At 45.7% G+C, this 17,830-nt stretch overlaps 1 long non-coding RNA gene and 1 pseudogene across 1 annotated transcript; both read left to right on the top strand.

Annotated features, from left to right (window-relative positions):
• Positions 1–62: 62 nt before the first annotated feature.
• Positions 63–17,541, top strand: LOC118930860 (uncharacterized). The gene is made up of 3 exons (XR_008994875.1): positions 63–162; positions 16,279–16,380; positions 17,014–17,541. It is a non-coding gene; the product is annotated as an uncharacterized LOC118930860 (long non-coding RNA).
• On the top strand, positions 169–5,237 carry LOC130678879 (cytochrome c oxidase subunit 7C, mitochondrial-like; annotated as a pseudogene).
• Positions 17,542–17,830: the final 289 nt, after the last annotated feature.

A 17,830-nucleotide genomic window follows, 5' to 3' on the forward strand; every position in this document is an offset into this window, starting at 1 on the left:
CTAAGTTATTCCCAGCAGGGCCACCGTAGCTTGCTCTGGGTGCTCGCGGCAGTGGGGTACAGGCCTGGACTGCGCGTGCGCGGAAGCTGCCCCGTTCGCCCGCCCCAACGCCGCGGCGGAAGGGTAGGATGTGTGCTTTCTGCTGCAGTGCGCTGGGAGCTCGTAAGTGAGAGGGTTCAGGCATGTTAGGGCTGCCCTGTCCCTAATATTATCGTTAGTATGTCAATAATGTTGCATCCCTGTTAACTATTGTTAGCCAGCCTTGCCGAGGACCGGAAGTGAGCCCCGCCCGCGCCCAGCGGCTCAGCCCCGTGCAGGCTTTCCCCAGAAAGGGGCCGTAGACCTTTGATTGTGGACGTCAGACTCAGTTTCGCCCCACGCCTACTCTGGACGCCCCACATCCTCCAGGGATCGTCCACCTGGGCATCCCGTTTGCGAGAGCGTTTAGGGCCCGAGTGATTGTGGAAGACTGGAGTCCAGACCTAAGGCGCCAGGCCGGGCGTTCCATTGTATTGCGTTGTCACATCCACGCATCTAGAAGTATTCAAGGGCTCCTAAAGTCGATACTACTGCTGTTTTTATTTACAGACCCATCTAATATGTTGAATTCAAGAGTCTGATCCATTTTCGAAGAGACTGCACCTCTTAAAATGTTCCAACTCCCCAGCTTGCAACCAACCATAACCACTCTTCAAACTTACTAGGTACAAGAGGGCCTACGTTTTAAAGTTCCAGGCACTGTGGGTGTGAAGGGCTTGTTTTGATTGAACATGGAAATGAAGAAAGTAGGAAAGCATTTCTGCATTATTGAGAGTTTTTTTTCACCTTTGCCGCTATAGGCTGAATGTTGGTGTACCCCCATTCATGTGTTGAAACCTAATCTCCAGTGTGATGCTCTTTGGAGGTGAGGGCCGTTGGGAGGTGATTAGGTCATGAGCGTGGAGTCTTCATGGATGGGATTAGTGCCCTCATAAAAGACACCCCAGAGAGCCCTTCTGCCGTTTGAGAGGACCTGGCAAAAAGACCACCGTACATGAACCAGGAAGCAGGCTGTCACCAGACATTGAATCTACCCGCATCTTGATCTTGGCCTTGTCAGCCTCTAGAATTTTGAGAAATGAATGTTTACTACCTAAGCCACTGCAGCCTGTGGTATATTTGTTACAGCAGCTAGAAGGGAGTAAGACACTTGCTGACTGTTGTAGATAAGAAAAAAGGCAACTTGGGGTGGATCAGGAGCATAGTTCTGGTCTCTCCTTTCCCAGTTATCTCTGACTGCAGACAAGTACTTGGCCACTCAGGACCTCTCATAAAAGCGATGTTCGTTTGTTACAGATATTTTGGAAAATACAGGGGAAAAAACTCCAGAAAAATTACATATATATGTAAAAATGGAATCATGTTGTATACTTTTTCTCTGCTCTTCCCATTTCATAAATTGTAAGCCATTTCCCTTGCTGTGTCCTGAACAGTTCATTCTGTAACATTACTTGATAATGTTTGCACATAATTTCATAGCATGGACATACCACTCCTCTCTTGGAGTTAGTTTATTTTCAGTTCTTTACTTTTTGGGACAATGTACAACCTTGTAGATAAGTCAGTGTGCATGCTCATGTTATTTCTTTTGGCTAAATTCCTTTAAAGAGGAATTTCTGGGTCAGAGAATACTTACTTAAAAGTGTTTAGATATTATCAACAAGAGGCACTCCAGGAAAAAATTTATAATGCTCTCCAACACTGGCTACTGGGTATCATTTTCCTGCATCTCCAGTGGGGATAAGATCTTTCTCACGAGATTATTCTGAAGTTCAGATGAAGTGAGGACACTCCTATGTTAGTTTTGCCACAGGATAACACATTTCCCAAGTTTTTACAACTTTACGACAAAATGAATTATGTTGTGGATCTCTTTGGCTCAGAGATTACTGTGTCCCTAGTTCACTCACCATTGATAACCTTCATCTTGTAGTCAACATTTCAACATATAAATTTAATGGAGGGGCACAAATATTGAGACCATAACACACATATATTTTAGCTTTGTCTGCTAAAAGGGTACTGACACCCCAGGAGCAAAGAACACATGTAGGACCCATATCTTGAGTATCTTGATTTCTAAATACCATTCCCCACCACAAAGGATTGGGGCTGATTCCCACGGTAGCCCTGGAAAATTTTGCTGTGCTAAAAAGTAAAGATGTGAAACATAATGTTCTTCATGTAATTGTAGATTAATGATAACAACAACAACAAAAAAAGTAAAGACGTGCTAAGAAAAATTTGATACTCAATATAATGAAGGATGGTAATGACTTATAATTGATTAGGTAAAGTAAAAATCTGTGATTTCTTCTGCCTCAGTCTCTGTGCCTTTTTTGCAGAGCTTCCAACAGCTCCATGTTGGGACCGAGCATCTGGAGGTTCACAGCCTCTGTGGTTCGTAGGAGCCACTGTGAGGAGGATGCAGGGAAGAATTCTTGGCGTTTTCAGTAGAAAATAAGTGTTGGTTACTAATTATGATGAGTCTGTACCTTGGGCCTAGATTTGCTGCACCTTTCTTTATAGTAAGACACCAGGCTGCTTAAGAAATAAGGATGTTTTGTTTAATTTATTAAACAATTTAATGTATGAAGAGGAGCATTTTAAGAGGTGCAGTCTTTATGAAAATGACTCACTCTTGAATTCAACATACTAGATGCATCTGTAAATAAACTTGTGGCATGAGGGAAAATCCATGAGCCATACTGATAACAAATAGATCAATAATGCATGAATGTGTACATAATATAAATTTGTATGTAAATAGTATACAGGAGTCCTCTGTTCTTAGAACTTTCTGTAAGTTTGAAATTATTACACAAAGCTAAAAAATATCACAACCCCCATTACTTTTACCCTGTTTAAAAAGAAAAACAAATATATATACATAAAATTTATATATGTACACATTTAAGTAGATACAACTCCCATTGTACCTGCTCCACACTCATTCACTAGGCTGTGGGCCTAGAACAGTGTCTGGTCCATAGCAGGTGCTCAATAAATATTTGTCGTTGAATGAATGAGTGAGTTAGAACTTTCTGGGCGTGGAGGTGGTTATGGCTGACTTTCTCTGGGCGTTCTGGCTTCTTCAGAGCCTCCTCTGCTAGCCCCTCTCAAGATGCAGGTAATTTATTTTATTTTCTCAGCTTCTGGCTTTCCTGTGTTGTCTTCTGGTCAGATTTTCAGGAGCCATCATTGCTGCGAGGAGATCCTCTTTGGTCAGAATTTAGACGGGCTCCAGGCCTTCTGTGACCCACGGGTGGCAACGCTCACACATCGCTTCCCCCTGCTGGGAATGGGAGCTGGCTACTGGTACAGTCCACTCTTTCACCCACTTCGTCGATCATTTCCCAACCAAGGAGCATACCCTCCAGTCCATGGAACACATGTTAAGCTCTTAACGTGGTCTCCCCGAAGGCCCTCCCATCATGCTTGGGAGAGGGAAGCACCACTCACCTGTACCCCTCAGTGTGGGTGGGAACTCTGTGCAGAATCCTTTTCCCAAATCCTTTCCTATCTGCAGCCTCTCAGCCCTTTTGACACCCTTGGTGTGCATTACTCATGGTTCTTGGAAACTTGCTCATAGTTCTCTGCATGGTCATCTGTCTCTCCATTTGCTCTGTTAGTGATACATGTTAGATTTTAGTGCCTCAGTCAAAACCCCCAGTTTAACATCTTGTCGTACATGTTAATCTGTGACCCACGGTGGCTCTAAAATATATTGCTATCAGATAGGAAAAAAATCATCACTCGGAAAAAAATTCAAAATAATTCAAATGCTTTCCATGCATTTCCCCCAAACACCATGAGGGGGACTTACAGATTACAGTAATATTTCTAAAATCTTCATTTTCCACTTCTGTTTATATTCCTCACCCACCATGGCTGCTCTCAATTCTCTGTCTTCCAGATTTTCTGTGAATTCGTCCTCTGGCCTTAACAGACGACCATGGTCCCCTCCCTTTCCACTTCTGCCATATTTATACCCTAAAAATCCCAAAGAACCATCTAGCCAGACTCATCCCTGGCTAGAATGGGAGTAGCTGGCTCTTCATTAATGGCAGCTGGCAAGGATTATCCAGTTACACTACAATCCTTAACTTCCGTGTAGTCAGGTGTGATTGGGCAAGTCTTCCCTAACGGAGTGTAAACAAAAGTGAGGTGTGCTATGTCTGGACCTGACCCAGAAGACTGCCTGTACTTGTCTTTCCCCTGCTCTCGTGCTAGAACGGTGATGACCAGAGTGACCTTGCGAGGCAGGGCTTCTATTGCTTGGGTCCCTGCGTGACTATATGGAGGAGAGATGCTTGCCAACCTGGGGTGGCTTCCCCAGAATGTTATATGTGTGAGAAAAAAAAGGTTCATTTTGCTGGAGCCATTTCATTTGGTGTTCTATTTATTAGAGCAGCTTAGACTTTCAAATGTACAGAAATGAAAACCAGGTGTGGTGTGCTGTCTTAATACAAGTCCAAAATATGTAGCATCGACTTTGTTGGACATCAGGCAGTGGAGAAATGGAGCGTTTTAGATCCTTGTTTTTCTGGGGAAATGCCGGGTGATACCACACACAAGGAAGACACAGATTCCCCCGGAGCCTGTGAGTATGGGAGAGGCAGATGGAAGGAGCCAGAACTGTATGGTGAGTTGGCAGCTGCTGGCTGGTTTTAGCAAGGTTCAGGTTCAAAACCTTGGAGCCAGATGTGTTTGAGAATTCAGAATTTTTTGAAATTTAGAAAGTTAACAATGCACATACTGTATAGTATAGTACAAAACGCCCCTGCAGTCTGGGGAGCACCCCCTAATCAAACACTGAATTAACACCCATAATCAAATATTCCTATTTCTGCAGTGACATCTATGATTATTCATACCAAGCAGGATCAATAAAGACTAAAAATAGCCCACATCAATTTAGGTCAAATTTTACCATCGCAGAGTTACAGAAATGAGCTAGAAGAGCTTTTGCTTTGTCAGAGCTTTCTGGGTTTCAGAATTACGGATAAGGGGTTGTGGACCTGGATTATAAAAGAGACAGGAGCCCAGGCAAGAACTGACCTGTTTTCAAGCAGAAAAGGACCAAAATGAGTAGACAGTCCAGAATTTGAGGTACCCCTGGATTATACCTCAAACTGCGAGGGAGAAAACTCGTTCACAGACCTCCCATTAAAGCTTCTCAGTCAAAAAACCCAGCTCTGAAGCGAAGATGTGAATAAAAGCACAGAAGGTGCTGTGGTGCTATGCCGTCGTTTCGGATGGCCCCGACACAGCTGCCTGGCACCAGGAGAACCAAGGGACCTGTGCTCATCCTAAAGGAACTGTGAGATAGTACATGGGTGTTGTTTTAAGCTGTTAATTTGTGATACTTTGTTACATAGCAAAGGAAAACAAAAACAGTTACTCAGAATGCAAATGAGCTGCTGGGAAAATTTCTTGGCCAGTGGGAGATATATTAACCCTCTGAAACCTGGTATAGACGGTGCTACATTTCCAGGTGTATTGTGATGGTTTTGCAGAATCCAAATTGGACAGGAACATCCTGCATACAGGATAATGCATGTTGATAAAATGAAGGTTTCTATGGCCAGGATTCTCACCTGGCCCTGGTTGGCTAGCTCACTACACATGTGTGGGCAATATGTCATTATTAACTATATAAAGAGCTCCGCCCAGTGCTCTGGGCAACATGGTGGCGTGACTGCAAGACTGCAGGAGAGCAGAGATGAGACTGGAGTGGAGGACAGACTTTGAGACGGCGATGGGGGCAGAGAGGCCCAGAGGCAGAAACAGCTTGCTGTATGCAGACTCACTCTGAGTGGACGGGATTCTAGTGATTGACCTGCCACCGTGGGAATAAAGTTAGGTATAACCCTTTCACCCCAAGTATGTTCCACTGTCATTCTTTGGTCTCACTGAATCCATAGTGAACTTGCCCGGGGCTGAAACCCATTGGCAAGACAATGCACAACATCAAAAGCTAGACCACCAGTATTTTAGAGCTGTTATCCTGGGGCAGGTTTGATTTCATTACAAATGGTGGCTGCTATGGATTGAATTGTGTGCCCCATTCATTTGTTGAGGTTCTAACCTCTAATATGACTGTATTGGGAGATCAATTGAGGTTATTAGGGAGGTAAGTAAGGTTAAATCAATGAGGTCCTAAGGATGTGGGCCTGATCCAATAGGGTTGGTGTCCTTATAGAAAGAGAGAGGCACTGGAGATCTCCCTGCCCACGTGTGTGCAGAGAAGAGGCCATGTGAGGGCTCAGAAGGTGGCTGTCAGCAAGCCAGGGAGAGAGGGCTCGCCAGGGACCAGCTGTGACGGCACCTCGATCTTTGGACTTCTGGCATCCAGATCTGTGAGAAAACAAGTTCCTGTCGTTCATGCCCCCACTGCCCCCCAGCCCATGGTACCCTGTCATGCCAGGCTGAGCACACTGATACAGCGCTGCACCCACTGACTAGTTGGTTAGTCAGTTTTCTCTAAATAAAGTGCAATCGGGGTATGAAAGTCCAGTTTTCAGTGGCTGTATAGACAGTGGTCCAGCTTCAGAATGAAAGAGTAACTGGGTGGAGTAAGATTTTGGTTTTCTAACATTCTCAAAAAATGAGTCATTCCAAATAGCACAGTTTTCTGAAAAACTTTAAGCATGCAAATGTCCTTGAAAAAACTATTTTGAAAGGGCAGCCATTTTTACATTGTTCCTCCCTTTATTTTTAAACTTTCATAAATATAATTAATGCAAATTGTTAAAATCAGATAATATATATAGAGAGAATTATCATGAAGATATGATTCATGTATTCTCTATGAGGCTGTCCCCTGCCCCAGCTCCAATCCTGTTCCCACACACTCCTTCAATCATTTCTGTTTTTTTCTTCCATGCTGCCTATCTCTGTATTTCTCAACAATAACCTTACACCATTTTTTTAACTACCAACTTTACACCTTGCCATTCCATGATAGGATTTAGTTTTCTTCCATCAAATCCAATTTCCCCACCTTCCAAAATGGTTAATGGTTCTGTCACTATGCTCGGTTCCCCTGCGTGTAATCAGGCATCTTTAAGCAAAACGTTTAAGCCTCTGCTCTTATTCCACAAGCAAGGGAGAGTATTTCCCTTCCCACTTTGGACCTTGATGCTTCTGCTGCCTATTGCCCCCTCTTTATGCCATTTCTGATCCCCTACTTTCGATATCTATATATCTACTTTAACAATATCCAGATTAATAACATTGAAACTTTGTTCTGAAACTATGGTTAATTTTCTCATAATTTGTCTATAGTTCAGTTCTACAAATTGGAAGCCAATAAACCAGTGTTATTATTATGATGGTGTAAATATTGTTTGTGATAGAACGAAATACTGTATCAGGCTTCCTTTCCTTATTTCCTATCATGACTCCTTACCTCTTACTGGATAATGGTGCTGAAAAGAAATATAATGAACATAAATTAATGTTCCTTTATGACTCAGGATCATAATTGTGAACCCCAGATATTTTGCTTGCTATGATCTAGTGGTGTCCATAGGTTTTACGGAGGTACACTGGGGGTTTTCTCCTAATAACAATAGCTTTTATTAACTGAGTACCTCCTAAATGTCAGGCATTCACAGAATGCATCTGTGTCAAACACCTGGAAAGCCTAGTGAGCTTATGACAACGTTAGTAGTCAAGTAAGAGCTTGGCTGACACTTAAATGGCACATAGCATGTAAAACCCAGAGCTCACATGATCCTACCTGATATGGCCCCTGCTGACCTCTATATCTTCATTTTCTCATTATTATTTTGTCCAAGCCACAGAGGACCTCAGGGTTTTCTTCAAGCACACCGAGCTGGCACTGATCTCAGGGCCTTTGCACTTGCTCCCTCCCCCACCACCTGGCACACTCTTCCCCCAAATCCTTGCATCACTGTTTCCTCTACTCATTTGAGTCTCTGCCCAAATGTCACCCTCTCAGAGAGGCCTTTCCTGACTGGCCCACCTACGATAGGCAGATCTCTGGTCACTCTCTCCTCTGCTTGCTTTATTTCTCTGCAGGGCACTTGATACCTCACCTTTTATTATAATGTATTCACTTCCTGTGTCTCTCCCCCATTAAAATGTAATGTCACTGCAGAAAGGCACTTCTTCTTTATGTTCCCAGGATCCAGGGCCTTTTCAGCATCTGGTAGGTGTCCGATGACTATTGTTTAGCAAGTGCAATGAATATCTGAGCAATGCAGTCGTGGTGTGCCGAGCTGTGTGATTTGGCTTCAAGTTGCGGATGAGTGGAGCCTTAGCTCCCCTGAAGGCCGTGTCTGCCTTCCCCAGCTCTGAGCCTGCCCAGGCTCTGGCACATTCTCTGTAAGTCCCTGGCCCTGGAGCAACAGACACCCATTCAGGGAAGTGGGAGGCCCTCCGCCCACTTCACGCAGTTTCTCAGATGAAGTGCTTGCTGCTTGCCCCGACTTGGGCTGGAGTCACCCTGCCCTAGTCAGACTCAGGTGAAACGTTGTGATTGCAGAGTAATGACTGCCTATGTTCTTTCATTTTTTTTAAGTCAAAATATGTCTGTGTTATTTATATTCTAATTTATGAGACAGATATTTTTAAGTCAAAAGTAGATACTTAGTGTTGGAGTTTTGGGAAATCTGAACAAGGGTAAAAATGAAATAAGATCATCCACAATTCTGTTACTACACAGTATTACTTTGAATGTTTGGTGTACATTCTTACCATTTTTCCCTTTGCAATAAAAAAATATTTTTGAATGGCATCATATTAAATGATGTATCAGAATGGCATCTACTCACAAGTAAATGCCATATCTTATTTTATGGATATTTCACATTGTATAGTGGCAACGTCTATTAATTTTCTTCTAATTCCCTCCAAAAACAAAACAAGCACAATGTACACACATGCATCTCATCTATCGTCTATATACCCATCCACTTATCTGCCCTTGCATCTGTCAGTTAATTTATTATCTATATACCTTTGTATCAGTCTTTCTATGTAATCTATGTATCTATGTAATCCTTCTATTTATCCATCATTCATTTATGTATAGGTCTCTTTCTCTATGCATTTATTACCCTGGTTTCTATGTAGGTGTCTGGCTATGTGTCTTTCTGTTTATGCATCTATCATGTATCTGTGTAATATTTATCTACCACTTTACCTATACATTTATCAACCTATCTTTGTATTCTACCTATATATCTAGCCATCATCCATCTATGTATATATGAATATATATTCGTCTACATGTATGTATTCATGTAACTGTTACTTATTTCTGTATCTTTCATTTTTATTTACACAAAGGACCTGCCCTGCATACTTGGACACCCTGTTACTTTCACTTAACGCATCTTAGAGACCTTCTACCTGAGCACTTTAAGAACTATCTAGTTCTCTTCTTTGATGATGATGGCCCAACAATGCATTTAGAATTTCTTTTGTCTTTAATTTTACTGTGCTATATAATGTACATATATGCAGGCATACCAGTTAGATACCTCCAAGGTCACAAAGTGAAACAGCACTACGCCCTAAAGCCCCCCAGTGGACTGCTACTCAGTTAGAGCCTTCTGTCTCCTAGAAATCATCTACCCTGACTATTGCGATTATAATTTCCTTGCATTTAAGAAACTTTACCATCTGTGATTGCATTTCCAAGGATAGATGTTTTTTTCTGTTAATGAACTCTATTTGGATGGAACCATACTTTAGGAATTTTGTCATTTCTTGCTTCTTTTGCACATGATGTATTTGTGAGATGCTTTCATGCATGCAGCTAAGTTCATTCACTGACATTACAGTAGTAGTCCATTATATAACTAAACCTCCCCTTAAAAATACCAGTTCTGATGATAGTGCACATTTGGGTTGTTTCCAGTTTGGGCCTCGTAGAAAATGCTCTTATGATCATCCTTATAGATGTATTTTGATGCTCATGCAGACCCATTATTAAAGATACATTTCTAGGACTGGAATTTCGAGGGCGTGGGTGTCAACTTCATTAGGTAGCCAAACTGCTTCTAAATGTTAGCACCCATCCCTTCCCACACCCTCAGGCAGAAACCACTCCTCGTTCAGCAACCTTGTCTACACTTGGTGGTGTCTGACTTTTAAATTATATTTTACAGGTTTCCTGCTCATGGTTAACTTAGTTGTTTCTCTTTCTTTATCTCCCTCCTTTAAAAAATTCTGCTATTACAAACACTGTTAGGAACCCAACTTCATAGACTATCTGGGCAGGGTTTTGTAAATAAGTGCATAATATATCTCTCCTTATTAGTGGAAACTCTAAGTTGGGGGTACTGTAAATATTGATAGCTCTGCCTGAGAGGGCTCCGCTTCCCCGAGAGTCCCTTGGTTTATATTCCCATGGCAGCACGTGAGAACCTCTTTGCCCACATCTTCAGCAACACTGGCTATTATCCAACTTGTGTTTGTCATTATTTCATCTCTGTTTTGAGTTGCACTTGTCTAAATATTAGTAACTTTTTCTATTTATTTACTTGTATTTAATGGCTGAAACTTTTTCTCTTTGAAAACTACCACTTCTTATCTCTTTTCCATTTGCATACTGGATTGCCATTATTATTATATAAGTCTGCCATATCATATAAATGTATATAAGCATTCATAAATTAAGGAAATTGGCCCTTTGCGGTCATGTATGTTGTATATATAATTTTTCATTTGACTTTGTTTAGACTACTTTTATTCCATAGAGGAAAAAAAACTATGTTTAAATCTACTAATTTTTTCCTTTATGACCTCTAGGTTTTATATTCTTCTTGGAAATCTTTCCCAACTTCATTCATACTTACTTTTTGAAGTTTTATGGTTTATTTTATGTTTGACTCCTCGATACATGTTAAATCTCTTGATAATTTAGGTTTAAATCTTTGAGGCATCAAAATGAAGGAATGTGGCAAGAATTCTCCATTAACAATTTGTCAGTGGATCCATTTTTTTCCTGCTTGTTTAAAATGCTTGCTTTATCATGAACTAAAATGCCATATGTATTTGGGTCTGTTTTTCGATCTCCATTTTGTTTCACCAATGTCTGTTTTCCTCCCCAGTGTCAAAACAGTTTTAAACTTTGCTCACTGCCTGGGTTTTACCAAGCAAAAACATGTTTGTCCTTCACTGAGAAATCAAAGCCATACATAAGCCCAGAGAACACAGGCACCTGGAGCCCCTCTGAACAGGGTTCCGTGGGAGAAGGATTACGCACCTGGCACAGAGGACACTGGGCTACGGGTGCCAAGGTAACAGAGCTAGGGTGTTCTGTGGATTCTCATGGGGAAGAAATGCTCTGTATATACGTAAAACTGCAAGGTAGGCAAGGAGTATATTATAGGGCCGATATCTTGGGGCAAAGTCTGATTTCATTCAGAAAAGTAATGTAGCTAGTGATTAGTTAGTTAATTATTCTTTAAATAAGTAGGTAACAGTGCAACCAATCTGTACACGTCTAGTTTTTCCTGGCTGTAGGAAGGAGGTGGACGGTGACTGACTTCTGAGAGAATTGGAAATGGCCTAGAAAAACTTCAGCTGTCTTACACCCTCACAACATGGGCTCAGTTTTCTGAAAGCTAAAGTCCCTTAAATAACAAAATATACTTCATCTTTACTATTCTGAATGGATAGCTCCCTCAAATGCACCATGACCATCCCTCTCTTATTTTTTAAATTTTCGTTGAGGGGTCCAGGCACAATTGTTAAATAAATCAGGTAACGCAGGAAAGCAAGAGTCCTCGGTCCCACCTCATTCTTCTCTCTGGGAGCAATTCCTTTTGAACTCTCTGTATTTGCTCTTTCCAGTGGTGCCTTCCTCGTCTCTGTGTGCTACCTCCTGATCCGCCCATCACAGGCCTGCTTCCTGGCTGCACACTATGGCGGGGTCTCCCATCACCCAGGCCCACCCCGCCTCCCCTACAGTTACATGACCTTCCCCCGTCCTCTCTTCTTCCACGATCAGCACTGACTCGTGTCTCGTTCTTTCCCGTTGCCCAGAGGCAGCGTCTCTTGGCGCCTCCCTTTTGACCTTTGCACGTACACTTTGCCCTCCCCACCCTGTTCACGTCCACGTCTCTACACGTGTGCTTTTACTTCCACACAGTCGAGATCGTTGACACCTACCCTCTGTTCTAGAGGCATGGTTATCTCCCGCGATGATCTGTTGTTAGTTTGAGCCTAACGGTTGAAAACCAAATAATCAGTGTGCCCATGACGACGACTTTGCGGATGTTGTTCACTGCACAGCCAAGTACTGTGTTCTTCTTTTCCTTTATTTCCTTTATTTTGTGTCTAATGTTATGCTCTCTGTGCCACTAAATAGAGAACATTGCTGATGATCGAGTTCACATGGAATTGCCCTGTCTTTTTAAACGGGGGCGTGGTGAACCTGGTGTGACTTTCTGTAGCATGAAAGAGACTTAAGTGTACACCACGATGCAGCCTCCGCTTCGGTCACTTCATGTCTTACCTGGGCAGCGAGAACTAAGTGCCGCAGACTGGGTGGCACAGACGACAGACACTGATTTCTCCCGCCCTGCAGGCTGGCCGTCTGGGATGGAGGTGCCCGCAGACGCAGTCTGGTGAGGCCTCTTGGCCACCTCCTTGGGTGTCACGTGGCGGAGAGAGGGAGGGAGCGAACACTCTGGTCTCTTGCTCTTCTCATGAGGACCTTGTACATCCTTATAAACACTAATCCCCATCATGGGTGCCTCACCCTCATGCCCCCATCTAACCCTAACTACCACCCCAAAGCCCACCTCCGAATGCCATCACCCTGGGTTTTCGGCCTCAGCGGACATTCGTGGGGACACGTTCAGTCCCCAGTGCTCCACGGACCACGCTTCCCCGTCTTCCTTACTCGTGCGCGGTGTGTCCGCGCGACTGAGTTATCTCTCTGCTGAGAGGCAGTCACCGTGGGCCCCGGGCAACCCTGCGTTCCCGGGGAGAGCGGCTCTGCGGGCCAAGGTGCCTGGCTCCGTTCACCCTCCTGCCGTGGTGGGCCCCGCACAGGCTCGGCCTCTCCGTGAATTCCTCCACCGCCCCGGGGTGTAAGGAGAGGCTGGGACTGAAGACACTCCCGCAGGTGATCCTTATTTCTGCTCGAAGCCAGATGGGCCAGGGCTGTGCGTGGGAGTCCTGGGAAGCCTTATGAAGACTTCCGTCCTCGCCTGGGCATCAGAGGGGCCAGTGCCGCAGCCTCAGGGCATCCGGTGACCGACGATCGCCTCTCAGGCGCAGGGAGATGGTTCTCTGCTGATGCGCTCCCAGCAGGGAGCTCTGTCTCTGCCCCCCACCCCCGGCTTCAGGACTCCATGGGCCTTTGCTGTCACGCCTCTGAGCCCCCCGGCTGGTGCTAGGGAATTCCTGGAAATCCAGCCGTGCCCCCCGCACACCCTGCTGGGAGCCCCCCCCCCCCCAGCTCTGGGGCCTGAGCCGGCTGCTACTTCTTTCCCTCCCAATTGCTGGCGCCCTTGCGTCATCAGCCACTTGCTCAGACTCTGGGCCGTTGATACTTTTTCTAACTTCTGTCTCCAAGGCTCTGCCCTTGGCCTTAAGGCCCATTCTGGCCACGCGCGGGGCCTTCTGGTGCTCAGAGCCTGGGCAGTGATCTCTTCTCAGAAGGCCTCCGTTCTGCTCCCTGAGCACCATGCCCGTGGGTGTGAGGTGTGACGAAGGGCAGAACCCAGGTGATCCTGGTGACACCAGACTGTCCATCAACCTTGTGGAAACACCAGTGGGAGGGGGGGAGGGGGGTGTTGTGGGGAGCGGCCCACTGGGCAGGTGACCAGCGCTCAGACCACGCTGCTGTCCCTTCAGGGATGAATGGTGTGTCACCCCAAGTGCAGCACGGGAGGGGCGCCAAGTGGGGCTCCCGGGGCACGCCTCCCTTCTAGGGGCCAGCATGCATGATGTAAAGGCCTGGCCGTCCATTCTCAGGATGGGAGGATCAGAAGGTGGTGCTGCTGCGGGGCCAGAGGGGGCCCGACACCGCCTCCAAGGTGCTCACAGTTCAGGAGGCAAGAGACCTGTAAGCAGGTAATAACAGCACAGGTGTGACAGGCTCTCCACAGGTGCTTTCAGGGTGCAGGCGTGGGGCTCAGGGCACCCTAGCTGCTCCCTCCTAATCTAGGAACCTCCGACTCCCTCTCCCGACTATTTCATCCCACCAGTGGTGAAAGCTCAAGGGTTGCACCAGTTTTCAGGAACCCCTTATCCAGGCCAGCTTCAATATGTGGGAGTGGCTGATACTCAGCAAAAAAAAAAAAGAATAACATTTATGGCCTCTGGGGAGGAAACTGGCGGCTGGAGGCTGGGAGGGGAGGGAGAGGGAGAGGCGGCGTTGCATAGAGGAGGAGCTGAATGGGGAGGTGCGGAGCCTGGGTGCCCTTGAAGGGTTATCAAGGGGAGCCCGTAGCTGCAGGCACCCGTCCTGGCGTGAAAACAGCCAGATTAAAGAAAGTCATGCTGTTTGCACATAGACATTGCAGGTCCACGGGACTCCCCCTCTGAGAGCAGATTTAGACACTTGAAAGTCTTCTCACCCAGTGGCAGTTACCCACATCGCTTTCACACTTGAAATTCTTCACAGCGAGGTAGACAGGTTGGGAAGGCATGATGGGCTGTTTTTCAAGGCAAGTGGTCTGCAGCCCTGCAGGTCCACGCACTCTGAAGGCAGCCCGGGTCTGTGTGCTCCTGATCCCAACTTAGCAGTCATACGAGTGATCAAGACCAATGATATTCCATCTGGGAAAACATCTAGGCTGTGCTTTCCAATCTTTTTGACCAATTTCTCATAGTAAGAAATAGATTTTACTTTGCAGTTCAGTACTTTCATACAAAATCACACACACAGATATATAGGAAATAAACTTTCATAAAAGTGTACTTCCTCTAATTGTGTGGATGGACTAAATTTTCTTTTCGGTTCTTTCCAATTTGATATTTTTTACTGCTCATCACACCCCACTCAGGGTCTGGTTCTGAGGGAATCCAAATTGCAATGTTTCCAATCTCAGGCATTTCTTTGTAGTCTGGATGTTTTAAGCGTCCCTAGTTAATTATTACTTACAATTCCCTGAAATGGGGCTTTAAAACACACCCCATTCTTCTAGACCCTTCCCCTCCACCTTGTCTTTCACACCAAATAGATGATTTCCCTTCTACTTCAGAGAAAGTGAAGGAAAGAATTCTTCTGTCTTTTCCTCTTCCCATTTTTCTGCTCAACGTTTGGCCTTCAGCTGTCTCTACCCTGGGGCCCCCCACTTCGCAGCAGAAGGGGTGTCCCTCTTCCTGTCTAGGTCTGACTGCTCCTCTGGGCTCCCCCGCTCTCGCCTCCTCAGAGCCCTAAGACCCCCAAAGCCACCTCCTCTCTGGTCCTTAGCTCCTTTACCGGCTCATTCCCACCGGTACTGACACATGTGGAGGGCTCTCCATGCAACACTCCACAGCGCTCCTTCACTTCCCCTTGCCTTTGCTCTGTCTAGGCCCTGTCCTTCCTCCTCGGGGAGGTCCTTAACCATGTCTCCTCAGCTGTGGGATCCCTACTTCATCCTCTCCAGTGCACCCTGTGCCTGCCCTAAGCTTAACTGTCCCAGGGTCAGCACTGAAACTGCCAGTCCTACCAAAGACCCCGTAGCTTAGAACACGAGAGCCAAGCATTTGGGCTCCCGCCTGCCCTGTGCCACAGGCCCACGTGGACACCCCACTCTGGCCACTGAGGATTCTTCTAGTCCCTCCAGCAGGTCACTGTGTTTCACATCTTTGCACCATTGTAATGCACCATAGTGCACTTCGTTTGCACCTGTTTGAATTCTCTTCTGCCCCAAGCTTCTCTCACAGTTCCCATTCTGACAATTCCTGCTCAGCCTTTAAAAAATGGTCTAAATTACCATCTCCAGGGACGCTTTCTTCCCTAGTCTTAGAGGCCCTTCCTGGGTGATCACCTAGCTCCAGGACATGACAGACACCCAATGAGTACCCGAGTTAAGTATGGCAGCAGCAAGAGCGATCCCAGGGACCAACAGCTTGGATTCTGAGTGCCCTTCTGCCCCACCAGCAAACCTCTGCCCGGAAAGAGCCAATCTTAGTAAGTGGCCATTGCAGGCCAGCAAGTAGACACACGCAAACCAATCCACCTGGCAAGAGGCATCAGGAAAGGGCAGAAATATGGGGCAGGTCTCTGTAACTCTTCCTGTGTTTGTTTTCTAGGGCTACCATATCGAAGCACCATGGACTGGGTGGCCCAAACAACAGAAATGTGTTTTCCCACAGTGCTAGAGACTAGATGTCCCAGATTGAGGTGTTGGCAGGGTGGGTTTCTTCCAAGACCTTTGTCCCTGTGAGCCTCTCTGGGGGACTCCATGCTTTGAAAGGTCTCTGAGCCTTCCCTCTCTGAGGTGGACCTGTCTGAGGCTGGGGCCAGTGCCTACCCACATGCAGCTCTTGGCTGAGGGGCAGGGAACTTGTTTACCTCTTCGAAGACCTGCAAAGGTTTGGAGAGGAAGGGAGAGGTGGAAATGCTCCAAGAAGCATAAATAATCCTGTTTCAGTTTTTGATGGCTCCCGCCCCTCAAATCAGGAGACACTTTATTATTCACGCGCTGCTTGTCTTCCACTAGTTTATATGAGTCTTCACAATAATAAGACTTAGACCTCAGAATATTTACGTTGCAAAGGGCTTAAAATAAAGATCCAGTCAGTCTTTCATTTTAGATGAGAGGAGAACATTTACGTAGATGTTTTTATATATGTTATAAATCCTACAAGATGGTTACTATTCCCATTTTGTAGATAAGAAGATGCCCCTTAGAAAAACTAAATGTCTGGCCTAAAGACTCAAGGTAAACTGGACTAGAACCAGGTTTCCTGATCCCAGGCACTCATCTTTGGGTGGTAACTCTAACTCACGCCCGATTCTAATGCCCCGATCTGCGTCTTCTGTAGAAGATCCTATCATCTGAGAAACGCAGACCGACACTGGCTCAGGAAGGCTTTGAAGGTCAGAGGCAAACCAACAGCCTTTCATGATGCAGCCCCGTTGGACCTCAACTTGACTGATGATCTGTCAAACCCAGTAGAGCGCTGTGCGAGGCTGGCTCACATCCCACTGGACGTATCACCTAGGGATGCGCTGGAGAAGCCACTTTCTGGAAGCAGGAGATGCATACAGGACCAGCAATCAGGGCCAGAGGGGGCCCGTGGTTGTAAAAATGAACACTGAGATTTTGAGGGGAAAAAAAAAGAAGGGGGGGGACCAGTGCAAGAGAAAAGACCACAGGTGGTGGGGTGTGGAAGAAAGGTGTTTGAAAAGAGAGCACTTAAGGGCATGATGATGTCAGAGAGCTGGGGCAGCAGAAATATGCAAGAGGAGTCCCCTGGGAGAAAGGGCTCCCCTCTGCTTGTCACCTTATGCCACTCACCCTGTGGTCACCTTGTCACTTCCCACCAAACATGCTGTCTTCTTGTGCTCTATTACTGTATTTTCCATAAAGTCACCTGAATTGTGCCCACAAGGGATGCTTCACTTCCGTGGTGGGTCTCAGGGTGCTCATTTCTTCGGCTTCCCCTTGGTGGCACTGAAGGATCGGATTGTGGGGTACTAGAGTAATAGGAGAGAGATGGGGAGCACAGGTTCCCGTGTATTCCTCCTCAGCGGCAGGCTGCCACTAATACAGCCGCAGAGGAACAGATGGTAAATTCCATCATCACTGGACTGAGGATTCATATTCGTCCTTGTACTGTCACAGGAATGAAAACAGAC

This window comes from Manis pentadactyla, chromosome 19 (genome assembly GCF_030020395.1).
Source record: "Manis pentadactyla isolate mManPen7 chromosome 19, mManPen7.hap1, whole genome shotgun sequence".
In the NCBI taxonomy this organism is placed as follows: Eukaryota; Metazoa; Chordata; class Mammalia; order Pholidota; family Manidae; genus Manis; species Manis pentadactyla.